The sequence below is a fragment of the Felis catus genome, chromosome D2 (assembly GCF_018350175.1).
Source record: "Felis catus isolate Fca126 chromosome D2, F.catus_Fca126_mat1.0, whole genome shotgun sequence".
Lineage (NCBI taxonomy): Eukaryota > Metazoa > Chordata > Mammalia > Carnivora > Felidae > Felis > Felis catus.
In genome coordinates, this window is record NC_058378.1 from 51,368,081 (window position 1) to 51,382,282 (window position 14,202).

Genomic DNA, 14,202 nt, shown 5'->3' on the forward strand with positions numbered 1-14,202 from the left:
TGGGCTCAGTGCAGCATTTAAGCAGACAAGTGCAGTAAGGCCTCTTAGCAGGACTTAGAGCAAGAGAAGACTGGAATCAAAGACTTTGCGGCTTAAGGCCGTTCTTCCAACAGCGGGTCTCTCCAGAGTGCAGGCTGCCTAGAAATCAACTTCAACTCTGCTTCGCCCTTGAACCTCAGCGTTGGAGTGTGAAGCCAGAATTGCCTGGTGCCTGGTGTGGTGTGATGGCGGAGACAGGGTTTGGCCCCGGGCTCCCTGTGCTTTCCACATGGCCTCATTTATCAGCCAGGGCACAGCGTGAGTCCCAGAAAACCACACCAAAACAATCCTGACCAATGGCGCAAAGGGCTATGGTTTTCATTCAGGGGCTCTCTCAGAAGGCTTTCCAAATATTCCATCGGGAGGTTGATTTTCAAACCTCGGTCCAAGACCAAGCCACTTAGAGTTAGGTCAGCCTCTTGGTCCAAGGTGTCCCTGAGCTGCTTTCAGCAGGCTGCTAAAAGAATCCCGGAGACTCGGGACTTGGACTGTGTCTCGGAAGGAATGGCCTGACGCGGGGGTCAATAAGAAACTGTCCCTTACATCTCTGTGTGAGGAACTTGGTGAGATACAATTCTCTTAGGGGCTGCTGGCATGGTGTAGCAGATGCTGCACGTGCTGCTCTGACCCCGCTCAGCACCTAGGTGCGTCCTCCCAGCTGCCCACAGGGTTGCCAGCTCCTGGACCCTAGCTGAGTCCCTCTCTGGGGATCGCCTTTTGATAAGGGTTGTGGTCTCACTTGAGATTTAACCCCTTCCCTGGAAAAAGCCTGCATCTGATGGCTAGTCAATGTGGGGCTATGAAGGATTGCCCCCTTGCTTAACTCAGGACATCTCTGCAGGGCCACCCCAACTCCACAGCTCTCTGTGAGATCAGCTGGGGCCTCTGTGCTGCTGCATCGAAGTGTAACTTCATCCTCTGCCCAGGCCCACTTCCTGCTCCCTTGCATGATGGTCCTCCCCAGAGCGCTCCCAGTTAGCCACCTGCATGCAAACCTCTGTCCCAGAATATCACTCCCCTTGCCCCCTGGTCCCCTTAGGGCCAGAATCTTGACTCTTGTCTTCTAATGGACATCAACTTCTGCATATAAAATGCCTAGGAGTCTTCTTGAACCAAGATAGCCAAAGCAATCTGTATTCATCTCCTTTGGCTGCTGTAACAAATCACAACCAACCCAGTGGGTGCGAAGCCTAAAATCTAGGGGTCGGAATCAAGGTGTTGTCAGGGCTGGGATCCCTCTGCCGGCTCTGAGGGAGAAACTGCTTCCTTGCCTGCTCCAGGTTCTAGAGTTGAATTTCTTTGCCTTTCTTGGCCAGTAGCTCCTGGCCCCATTTTCAGAGCCAGCAATATGGCACCTTCCATCGATGGCCACATTGCCTTCTGTGGCAAATCTCCCTCTGCCTCCCTTTTAAAGGGCACTTGTGATTGCACTTAGGGCCCACGTGGATAATCCAAAATACTCAGCCATCTCAAGAACTACCCTTGACTTAATCACACACCCTCAACGTCTCTTTTGCCATTTGAAGCAACCTTCACAGATTCTGGGGATTAGGCCTGAGTATCTTTGCAGACTGTTATTTAACCCAATACAGGTCATACAGCAAACTCGGGGTAGGGGGCATACGTTCTGGTTTCAGTTTGGAGTTTCTGTTTAAAAGCAAGGAGGCCCCCAGATCTTCTTTTGGCAATGCATTTACCGTTGTCCCAAAGGCTGGTGTCCTCTGGGAAAACTACTTCTTGGCTCAGGCCTTTATTATGAAACACGACTAATTCTTACAGTCTTACCTGCTACTGCTCGAACTGGTTCTCTGTCTCTCTTCTCTCTCTGTCTCTGACCCTCTTTTTCTTCCCTTCTACCCCTCAAACCCATCGAGTTCTGTGTCTGCAGTCACTGTGACAGCTGTATTGTCTACGCTGGAATAACACTCTCCAGCCCGCCATGGCCTCGGTTGGGAGGAGGTGGAGGGGAATGGAATAGTGACGTAAGCCTCATTGGCAGATTCTTGTGTCACCTCCACAAAGCATTCTCTGTCAGTGTCAACTTGGGATGATACCATAGGACCCATCAGATAAGGATTTGAAAGCAATCTTCACATACTCACTGACTCGAAATAAGGCCGATCTGAAATTCTGTTGGTTCCAAGAAATCTTCTGCAATCTCATTTCTTCCCCTATTTCTTCTCAAAATTTTTAGCATAGTGTTTCTACCTCTTTTACGGACCATGTATGTTGATCTATATATTTATCTTCCTCACTAGACTCTGAGCACCCTTTTTAAAAAAAATGTTTATTTTTTAGAGAGAGAGAGAGAGAAAGCAGGGGAGGAACAGAGAGAGAGGGAGGCACAGAATTCAAAGCAGGCTCCAGTGAGCTGTCAGCATAGAGCCCGACATGGGGCTCAAACTCATGAACCGCGAGGTCATGCCCTGAGCTGAAGTCGGTGCTTAACCTACTGAGCCACTCAGGTGGCCCTGTTTTTAAAGACTATTTTTTTTAGAGCAGTTCTAGGTTCACAGCAAAATTGAGGAAGGAGAGATTTCCCATGTACCCCCTGCCCCCACACCTGCATAGCATCCCCCGTTATCAACGCCTCCCCCCAGGGTGCTACATTTGTTACAACTGATGAACCTACACTGCCACATCATAAGCACCCAAAACCCATAGTTTCTGTTAGGGTTTACTCTTGGCGTTGCGCGTTCTCCGGGTTTGGATCAATGTATAATGATACGTGTCCATCATTATAGTATCATATGGAGTAGTTTCACTGCCCTAAAAATCCTGTGCTTTACCTATTGGTGTTTTCCCCACACCTCCACACTCCCACACTCCCTGGCAACCACTGATCCTTTCCCTGTCTCCATAGCTGGCTCCTTTCTCATCCTTTTATCCCAATAAACAACGATCAAGGTCATCCTGGGAGAACATGACCTCTGCAGAAGCACCCTGCTACCTGCAGTCTGTGAAGTGGCCTAGGGCCCCAGTAGCCCTGGTTATGCCATGTGCACAAAGATAGGCGCCACCATCCAATGACATTTTGGCAGTCAAAGGGAACTTGTGACTGCCATCAGTAGGTGTGACAGCCAAGAATGTGGTCCCGGGGAAAGCCCTTCACACGGGTCTTTCCTTGTTGCATTTATATTTAGCTCAAATAAAAAACCGCAACTGTTTGCCTTAGTGACAGGCACCAAACAATAACCAAAAGGAATAAGGAATAATTGTTACCTTTCTTCCCTTTAAGACATGGAGTCGTTACATTCGAGACCACATTTCTGACAACCAGCTTCCCCATGCCTGGCCCATGAGACGTACACAAATGTTCATCGTATTAAAGAAGATTCAGAAGGAATCTTGAATTCTGGCCCTCTGGCTTTCTTTTTTTTTTTTTTTTAATGTTTATTTTTGAGAGAGAGAGAGAGAGAGAGAGAGAGAGAGAGAGTGCAAGCAGAGGAGGGGCAGAGGGAGAGGGAGACACAGAATCTGAAGCAGGCTCCAGGCTCTGAGCAGTCAACACAGAGCCCGACATGGGGCTCGAACTCACGAACCGCGAGATAATGACCTGAGCCCAAGACGGGCGCTCAACCTACTGAGCCACCCAGGCGCCCCTGGCCCTCCAGCTTTTAAACAATGTTTCTGTATTTTAATTAAGAAATACTTCAAACATGTAGAAAGGTGTAGAAAATAAAATACACAACCAACATGCCTACCATCCAGATTAAATAGCTGTTAACATTTTCTCATTTTTACTGAGATGACTCATAACAAAAGAAAAAAGAATACAGCCAACCCCCCACCCCCATTCTTGTTCTCTACCTCTCCCTTCTGCAGAGGTATCTCCGCCTGAAGTTGCTACGTGCTATCCCCATGCATGATTCTGTACTCCCACTAAACATTTGTATGTCCAAAACAATATTCACTGTCATTTTACGTGCATTTGGAATTTACTCAAATGGCATATTGTATATATTATTTTGAGATTTGCTTTTCTTACTGTACAATATATTTTATTTAAAAAAATATTTTTAAATGTTTTATTTATTTTTGAGAGAGAGAGAGAGAGAGTGTGTGTGTGTGTGTGTGTGCAAGCTGGGGAGGGGCACAGAGAGAGGGAGACACAGAATCTGAAACAAGCTCCAGGCTCTGAGCTGTCAGCACAGAGCCCGACACAGGGCTCGAACTCACGAACCGTGAGATCACGACCTGAGCCGAAGTCAGATGCTTAACTGAGCCACTCAGGTGCCCCACAATATATTTTAGAAACTGATTCATGTTGTTTGGACACAATGTAGGCCTAGTTCATTCATTTAACTGCAGCCCAGCATATCACAGTTTACTCATTTCCCTATTGAAGAACAATCAGTTACTTGCTTTGGCTGTTGTCACAGTGAAGGTGTTTGTGCACGTCTCTTGGTGCACATGTATATGAGTTCTCTAGTGTAAGGCACCTGGGAGGAGAATTGCTAAGTGGTAGGGAATGTGCTTCTTCACTCTCCTCAGTAGTGACAAAGTGCTCTCCCAAGTGGTTGTACCAATTCACATTCCTACCAGGTTAGAAAGTCCTGTTTCCCTGCATCCTCACCATCAATTGTGACACTTAAAAATTTTCCAACGTGATAGGCGCGAAAGGCATTTTGTCATCTTAATTTACGTTTCCTTGATTACTCACAAGCTTAAGCGTTTTTACATGTCTACTAGCCAGTTTTGTTTATGTGTCTGTGTGTATGTGTGTGAAAGAGGCAGAGGAGAGGGAGCAGAGAGGGGGAGGGAGGGCAGGAAAGAGAGGGAGGGGAGGAAAAGGGAGGGAGACCAGTTCTAATCCTTTGCTCCCTTAAAAAAAACTGGTTTAGGGGTTCCTGGGGTGGCTCAGTCACTTGAGCATCCAACTTCAGTTCTGGTCATGATCTTACAGTGTGGTTCATGAGTTCGAGCCCTGAATAGGGCTCTGTGCTGACAGTTCAGAGCCTGGAGCCTGCTTCGGATTCTGTCTCCCTCTCTCTCTGCCCCTCCCCCGCTCGTACTTTTCTCTCCCTCTCTCTCTCTCTCAAAAATAAATAAACATTAAAGAAAAAAACTTGGGGGTTGCCTGGGTGGCTCAGTTGGCTGGGTGTCCAACTTTGGCTCAGGTCATGATCTCATAGTTCATGGGTTCAAGTCCCGCGTCTGGCTCTGTGCTGACAGCTCAGAGCCTAGAGCCTGCTTTGGAGTCTGTCTCCCTCTCTCTGCCCCTCCCCTGCTCATGCTCTGTCTCTCTGTCTCAAAAACAAATAAACATTTAAAAAATTAAAAAAAAAACCCTGGTTTCTCCTTTTCTACTATATTTGTAACTATTCTGTATTTATTTGGAAGTTATTATTTAAATTGCAAGTATCTTGTCCTAACCTGCATCTAGCTTTTAAATTTTTGTATATGACACCGCTGTCACAAATCACTTTAAAAATCTGATGTAGTCGAATTCATAAATCTCCTTAAGATTTGTGGGTATTTGTTCTTTAATAGATCTGCTCATAACTCTACATTCGAGATATTCTCCCACATTGTTTTCTAAAAATTCTAAATTTTTGCTCTTCACATTTAAATTTTTGTCCATCTGGAATTTACTTTTGCTTATGTGGTGAAGTAGGAATCTAATTTTATCTTTTTCCGAATAGAAAGTTAAATGTTTCAGCACCTCATAAGGATAGGCTAGCTTTTCCCAGTGTTTGAAATGCCATTTCTGTTAAATACAAGTTTCCATTCACAAGTGGATCACTCCCTTGACTCTCCAAACCATTTGGCTGGCCCATTTCTCTATACCTGCGCCACACCGTAATTTGACCATCATTATAGCTAATGGCTATATTAGCAGTTGGGACAGTGATTCGCCTCATTCTTTGTCCTCAAATTTGTTTATTTGTTTTCCAGTTTTATTGAGAGATGATTGACAAATAACACCTCTAAGTTTATTTTCTTTTTCTTCTAAGTCTAAAATATACAATGTGATGATTTGATATATGCATATACTGTGAATGATGACCACAATAATGTTAGTCAACACATCCATCACCTCAACAGTTAACCATTTGTGTGTGTGTGTGTGTGTGTGTGTGTGTGTGTGTTAAAGACATTTAAGATATTCTCTTAACAAATTCCAAGTATGCAATAAAGTACCTCTTGTCTATAGAGTCAGATTTATTCTGACTTTCTTTAGTTCTTACTCTTCCAATATTTTAGGCTTTTATCCCTATGAAAAACGCTATAGGGTTGATAAAGGAAATGCATCTAATAGATTAACTTGGGAAATTTTTGCCATTTGTACAACATTGGGTCTTCCTGACCAGAGATGTGATATATCTTTCTACCTAGGCCTTCTTGATAAATTACACATTTATATTATTTAATATAGATTATACTTTTCCCTGTAAAGATTTTACACATTTTTATTAGCTCTCTTATGAGGTTTATATAATGCTTGCTGCAACTGTAAATAGTATCTTTTTAAAAAATTATATTTTCTAACAATTTGCTGCAGGTGTTCAGGAACCATTTTTAAAAATCAGTTTTAAATCAGGCAACTTGTGTATTTCCTTATTTCTTCTAATAGTTGTTGATTACTTCTCTTGGATTTTTAAAAATAGATAATCATAGCATCCATAAATAATGATACTGTTATTTAATTTTGAATATTCATCTTATTTCTTTTTCTTGTCATTACTTCATCAGCTAAGATTCACAAAGTAATGTTGAGTAAGGGTTTTTGATAGTAGCCATCCCTGCCTTCTTCCTGAACTTCAGTGAAATTATTTTAGAGATGCACCAAGTGTGACTTTCACTATAGATTAATAGTAGACAAACTTGGGGCACCGGGCTCAGTTGGTTAAGCATCTGACTTTGGCTCAGGTCATGATCTCACAGTTCGTGAGTTCAAGCCCTGCATTGGGCTCCATGCTGACAGTGCTACAGTCTTGGGATTTTCTCTCTCCCTCTCTCTTGGCCTCTCCCTCCCTCTTTCTCTCTTTCTCTCTCAAAATAAATGAACTAAAAAAAAAAAAAATAGTAGACAAACTTTATTAGATTATCCTTTTATTTCTGGTATGCTAAGAGATTTTAGTTATGAATGGGTACCAAATTTTATCAAATACATTTTCTTCAATCTTTTGAGGTGATCACATATTTTTTCTTTATCATGTATGTGGCAAATTACATTAATATTGTTTTCTGTAACCCAAGTTAGTTATAATGTATTATTTATAACACTACCAGATTCCATTCGCTAATGTTTATGGCAAAACTTTATGTACTTGCTTATAAATGAAATTCATCTGTACTGTCCTTTTTTGTAATGTCTTTTCCATTTTTTGTTGTCAAGGTTATATTAATATCATATAATGAGTTGGAAAGCTTTCTCTTTTTCTTGTTTCTGGAATAACATAGGAATTGAGTTTCCCTTGAAACTTGAGAAAAGCTTACCTGTAAAGCTCTCTGAGGTGTCCACACTTTTTTGTGAATCGATTTTAAATTACCGATTTTTTTGTAATGTATATTTTTGAGAAAGAGAGAGAGAGAGAGCAGGGGAAGGACAGAGAAAGAAGGGGACAGAGGTTCTGAAGCAGTCTCTGAGCCTGATGTGAGGCTCGAACTCACAAACTGTGAGACCATGACCTGAGTGGAAGTCCTACGCTTAACCAACTGAGCCCCCCCCCGGAACCCCCAATTAAATATTTAAAAGGCCATAAATCTCTTCAGCTTTTCTATTTCTTTTTGAGCTATATATATATATATATATATATATATATATATATTTTTTTTTTTTTTTTTTTTTGGTGTTTCCACTTCAATGTTACTCCAACAAAGTCCCGCACCATCGTCTCATGACTTTGTGAATTTTTGTTGTACCTAGAGTTACATCTTTTTCTTTCCCATTTGTACCATCTTTCTTTTTCTCCCGCTCTTTTGCCTTTGTTAATCTACTCAGTTGTCTTCTATTTCATCCGTTTTGCTCTTGTCTATATCTTTTCTCCTTTGCCTTTTCTTGAGTTCACACTGTTCTTTTTTTCTAGCTTCTTTAATTAGATACGTTCACTCGTATTCAAAATGTCTTCTTTCGGGGTGTATGTATGTGTGTGTGCATATCTGTCATTTCCTCTCTGAAGCACTGTTTTAGCCACAATTTCACAATTGTGATAGGTAGTTTTCCCCTCATCAGTCGGCTTTAGATGTTTTTAAATTTCCATTATGATTTCTACTTTGAACAATTAATAATTCAGAAGTGTTTTTAAATTTCCAAACATATGGTTCCTTTTTTGTAGTTACATTTTGTAATTTGCTTCCAATTGAATAGCATTTTGGAAGGGGCTGTGGTCTATATGATATTGATTCATTTGTTGCTTTTAGATACTTGCTTTGTGGCCAAGCATGTGGTCATTAAAAAATAAGTTCAATGTGTATTTGCTAATTGTTAAAGGAAATGCTACTTTCAAGTTATTAAATGCGTTGCTTTAAAAACATTTTTTTAAACATTTATTTATTTTTGAGAGACAGAGAGAGCATGAATGGGGGCTGGGCAGAGAGAGGGAGACAGAATCCAAAGCAGGCTCCAGGCTCTGAGCTGTCAGCACAGAGCCCAACGCGGGGCTTGAACTCAGAGACTGAACCATGAGATCACGACCTGAGCTGCAGTCAGATGCTTCACTGACTGAGCCACCCAGGTGTCCCTAAATGTGTTGCTTCTATTGTTTATATGTTTGTTAATTATTTTGTTTCCTCACACTACTTAGTATGGAGCATTGTCTTAAAATATCTCACTATGATTGTGAATTTCGTGTGTGTGTGTGTGTGTGTGTGTGTGTGTGTGTATAATTCTGGCCATTTGTAGTTCATATGGTTTAAGACTACATTCTTGAAAGTAGACAGTTTCAGAATTTTTGAATTTTTTTTTAAATCCTTTTGATGGATAGTTTCTGGTCTATCTGTGTGAAAGTCCTCCTTTGCCCCACTTCTTCCTCTTGGACCTAAAACAGATCCAGGGGATTTTGTCGTCATTGCCCAGACCACATCCCCACTGCTCTTGGATTAAGGTTTATACCCCACCTTTGAGATGCAGATTTTCCTAAGTTTTTCTGGGCTTTGCAGCAAGAGTATACTCTCCATGCTTCCACCCCCACCCCCACCCCCCATACCTCCTTTCCTGATAACTGCTTTGGGGGAGCATTTCCACCTGTTTTATGATTCAACGTTTAGCTGTCCCCCAGTGTTGCTCATGTTGAAGATTGAATTTTATTTTTTATTCTTCTGGTTGCTTTTGGATGGTTTCCAGGCAATACCAGTTTTTTCTGCCATCTTCACGCTGGGCTTTTTCCATAATGAAGCCCAAGTTTAGTCAGCATCTTTTCCTGTCTCCTGAACATTACCTTTGTCCATATCCAGCTTTCTTGTACTACAAGCTGCCCTGTCTAGTATTTTCCCTACGAATATAACCCCAAACGAATCATCATTATACTGTTTTGTGATCAGTGCTCATTTAGATTTGCCCATGTCTTTCTCTATCTGTCTCTCCACTCGCCTTTGCTTCCTGCCTCCCATGGCTTCTCCCAGAGAGGTAGAGCTTCTGGAATTCCTTCAGCAGGGGGCTGCGAATAACAGATTATTTCAGTCTTTGCTTGTCTGATGATGTCTTTAGCTTGGTTTCACTTTTGAATTTTACTTTAGCTGAGAATAGAATTCTAAAGTTTCCGTTATTCTCCCTCAGCCTTCTGACGTTACTGTTTCATTACCAACTTCTGTTATGCTAGTAAGAAATTAGCAGTTTAAGTATTAATAGCAAGCACAAAAACTGTGGATACTTCACAAAGACACACGTATATAAATGATAATAACTGTAGGCACACTTACTAAGTCATGATACCCATTTTCAAACCCCATTTATCAATTACACACATTTTGTTTAAATGCAACTATTATATTTTAATTTTCCCTAATGTCAAGCAATTATTCTTACACACTATTTGGAACCTGTTGCATTTTTGCATACTTAACATATATGTTCAACCCTCTAAAACTCTTCATTTGGAAGAACTGTGAACGGGTCAGAAATTTCTGCTTCCAAATTTTGTTTTTTTTTTTTTTTTTTTTTTTTTTTTTTTTTTTTTTTTTGTAAATGTGCACCTATGAGATGTTTTTCCCTTCACAGGCAACACCCTTACATTGTTTTGGTAAGAAAAAAAATCATACGATTATGGAAAATGTCTTGACATCCCTAACAGCTGGAACCACTTCTGCTAGCTTTCTGTGTCATTTTAGGCAAAACACTTCCACGCTCTGGTCCTCCCAGCCCCTGAGATGCTCCCAACGCATTCCTGAGCTGTCCTGCAGGCACCCAGCAGAAAATCCAGGCCTGTGGGTAGATTGGGCTACATGAGTCACAGTGCTGATCTCAGTGGATTTCCAACATGGAGAAAGAAAGAAGGAAGGAAGGAAGGAAGGAAGGAAGGAAGGAAGGAAGAAAGAAAGAAAGAAAGAAAGAAAGAAAGAAAGAAAGAAAGAAAGAAAGAAACCAGCAAGGGGAAGAAGCATGTGTAAAATGTGATCCCTTTGGTATAATTTTTTTTAAAACATAGACACATAGGGGCACCTGGGCAGCTCAGTCAGTTAAGCGTCCCACTCTTGGATTCGGCTCAGGTCATGATCTCACTGTTTGGTGAGTTCGAGCCCTCCCATCGGGTTCTGCGCTGGAGGCATGAAGCCTGCTTGGGATTTTCTCTCTCTCCCTCTCTCTCTGCCCCTCCCCCACTGGCGCTGTCTCTGTCTCTCTCAAAATAAATAAATAAACTTAAAAAAAAGGTAGATAAATAATTGATAGCATAACATAAACAATTTTGAGGTGAGGAGAATCAGTGGTTAACTGTTCACAGTGGTTAACAGTTACGGAAAGAGAAGCTAGGGAGTGGGAGTCCTCTCTTTCTTTTGCACTTTTCTGAAGTACTTAAATTGTGTAACTCAGCAGATGTTATATTATATATACATATATGTTGTATATTTATGAATATATGGTAGGCTTGAGTATATATACATTATACATATACTATATACACTATATTGAGATCAAATATGATATATAGTATACATTATATAAAACAGAAAATTATGTTATAGCATAACATATTACATAAAGAAATTATATATAATATATATTATGGAAATAAAATAAATGTATATTAATAAATATATAAATATTATATAAATCAGAAAGCTTCTGTTACATATATAATATATAATGAAGATACATATTTTCAGATATATGTGTGTATATATGCATAAATACACACACACACATATGCATAAATAGCAGGAATTTTCTGAGCAGGAAGACTGTATACCATTTTTTCTGGCTCATTTTTTTCTTTATACTTTTCTATCGATAAAACTTAAAGGGAAGAAAATGTATAAAACACAAGGCCTCATAGCATACCTACCCTAACTTGCTAGGGCCGCCTTAACAAAGTGCCACACATTCGGCAGCTTAAACAACAGAAACTGAGTGTCTTACGCTTCTTCTAGAGGCTGGAAGTGTGACATGAGGTGGGCAGGGCAGGAAGAGTTTGCTCCAGGCCCCTCTCCTCGGCCTGTAGATGGCTGTCTTCGTCTCGTGCCTCTTCGCATCATCTTCTTCTGTGAGTGTCTCTGTACCCAAGTTTCCCCTTTTAATAAGCTCATTGATCACATTGGATTAGGGCCCACCTCAAAACTTCACTTCACTTGAGTACCTCTGTAGATACTCTATCTCTAAATAAGGTCATGTTCTAAGATACTGGAGGTTAGGACTCCCAACACATTTTTTTTTTTCTTGGTTTGGGGGTAGGGCACAATTTAACCCATAACAGTATTTCATATGACAGAAATTCATAGAAGGAGAAAATAAATAAGGCAAATGAAGACAGCTTCTGCAGGAGGTGACATCGGACCTCATTCCTGAAGGGTTTTTATCATCCTTCATCCTTTGATGGGAGGAAGGAGTCGATTTCACACTTTCCTCCCCTCTTTCACTGGAACAAGATGGAAAAATGAATGTCGGGAATGAGGCTTGTATATGAGCAGGACCCTCAGGAGGTCTATCTGCCTAGAAATAAATGTCTCATTGCATGCAGTGAACATCAACTGGGACTGAACTGATAAGGCCAGATTAAGGGAGTAGATCTAAGATAAACACAAGGAAGAACTTACAGATACCCAAGTTGCTCCACAGTGGAAATGGGCCACTCTACAGTGAGGGCATGCTGGGGGAGATTGAGGCAGAGACCACAGAAGGCTTCTTCCTGGGTAGGCAGCTGGATTAGAGCAACTCTAGTCTTCCTGTGAAGTCTAGCCCAGCATAGGTGTGCAGGGAGAAACCTGTGAGCAGGGTGGAAAGGAGCAGGCGTTATAAACGATAACACTCCCATTGGGGGAGAAATGAAACCCCAAACACAAGACGGGAAGCTCCTTTCTAAAACCTGAACCAGAGACAATGGGGAGACATCGGGGGCCGGGGGAGAAGACACTTACTCTAATGGGGAGGCTCTGACTCCCCGGAGCAGTGCTTGGCAGCCATATTTTCCCGGGGCCACCAAGTCCAGGCCCAAAACATGGGGTCAAGGGTATGAGAATTTTGGCCCGAGATGAATAAACCTGGCCTCGGCAGCTGCCACCACTCTGGAAATGTGTATGTTGAAAGAATGTGAGCGCTTGAGACTATTTCCAGTTCCAGCTGCTCCGTGGTATTAATAAAGGTCTAATTGCTCAAACCATGTGCAGTGGATGTGGTGCTCATTTTCCTGACACATGGAAAATGTGGTTTGGAGGCCGAGCTGTCAGGCCCAAATCACCTCCAGACCCTGCCTGTTGTAAGCACATTTCATCACTGGGCAGGACTTGGGAAGCTTGGTGGATGGCCTCATTATAGCTATTTGCATCCAAACGGGGGAGCCAACGTGACAGGGTGGAATTCCTGTCGAAGAAGTGTGGCACCGAGCTGCCTTCCAGCCTCATTTCCCAGGTAACGGGGTGGGGAGAAAGACCATCACGTTACCAAGCCTCAAGATGAAGGAGACGTTTGTCCCGCGTTCAGATCAGGCTTACCAGGTACCCCCCGACTCTCAGGGCGTTTGATAAGGAAGGTACCACCGCGTAACTCGGAGACTCTCTGTAGACAGGCCTCTTGCGTAAAAGGAGGTGGGTGAGGGCGGAGCCCCGCGTCTCTGCATCTCTGTGGGGGGGACACACGAGGAGGAGGCTCCGTGAGCGTAAGGGACAGCTCCACTCCGGTTGCCAGTCCTCCCCCACCCACAAATCCTGGCTGCTGTCTCTTCCCCAAATCTAAATGCGGTTTACTAATTCATGCTTGGTGCTGCCACGATACATACTCACAAAAACGTCTCCTAGGTTATCCCGCACATCAAAGATCAAAGTCCGTACATTTGTATTTTCATACCAGCTCCAATTTTTTATGGAGAACCCCCTTCCTAAGTTCACACTCGCTTTTAATTCATCTTTCTGGCTTGTGAAGGGCGTTCCCGGCTAAGGCTTCGTTCCTCATTAGCCTTTCCGTGGACGATATTGGAGCACATTAAATAGCCCTTAGGAGAAGTTCCAGGAACGACGGCCTGCTGATCGACGGGCCCGCCTCCCAGAAACCTGAGTTTTAAGAAACCCCGGACACTGACAAGCAGTATGACATAGTGATTAAGAGCCAGAACTCTGCAGCCAGACTCCCTGGGTTTCAGCGCTGGTTCCACCTTTCATACCTCATGTGACCTCGGGCAAGTGTCCTCGGTTTTCTTGTCTGTAACAGGAAAAATGAGAGTACTTTGGCATTGGACAGTTGCAAACATTAAGTAAGTTATCATGTGAGAAGTGCTTTTACCATAAACGCTGGCCACTCTTATTGTTTCTCCAGAAAGAATGTTGCTAGATCCAGTAAAAATGGGGTCCTAGAAGTGGGGTCCTAGGAACCCCAACAAACGAACACTAGATTTGCACAGGTGTTCCTCACGGGGTTGTGCTGTGTGCAGCGTAACCCGTGTAGAATGGGCAGGATACTGTTAAACAGAGAAACGAAGTACGGCTTGCATTATTGGAGGAGTGAATGTCTGACGACCCTGAACAGCAAGTCCAGCTGAAAGAGGCTGTTTACCTTGGAAGAGTCCTGGCCCACTT

The 14,202-nt window shown here is 42.5% G+C and overlaps 1 long non-coding RNA gene across 2 annotated transcripts in view; it reads left to right on the plus strand.

The window, feature by feature from the left end:
• LOC109492582 overlaps positions 1-3,392 on the plus strand; it is a 53,009-nt gene extending 49,617 nt beyond the window's left edge. For both annotated transcript variants that reach the window (XR_006587152.1, XR_006587153.1), the window contains one exon: positions 3,278-3,392. This is a non-coding gene — a long non-coding RNA (uncharacterized LOC109492582). The remainder of the gene's footprint in view (positions 1-3,277) is intronic.
• Positions 3,393-14,202: the final 10,810 nt, after the last annotated feature.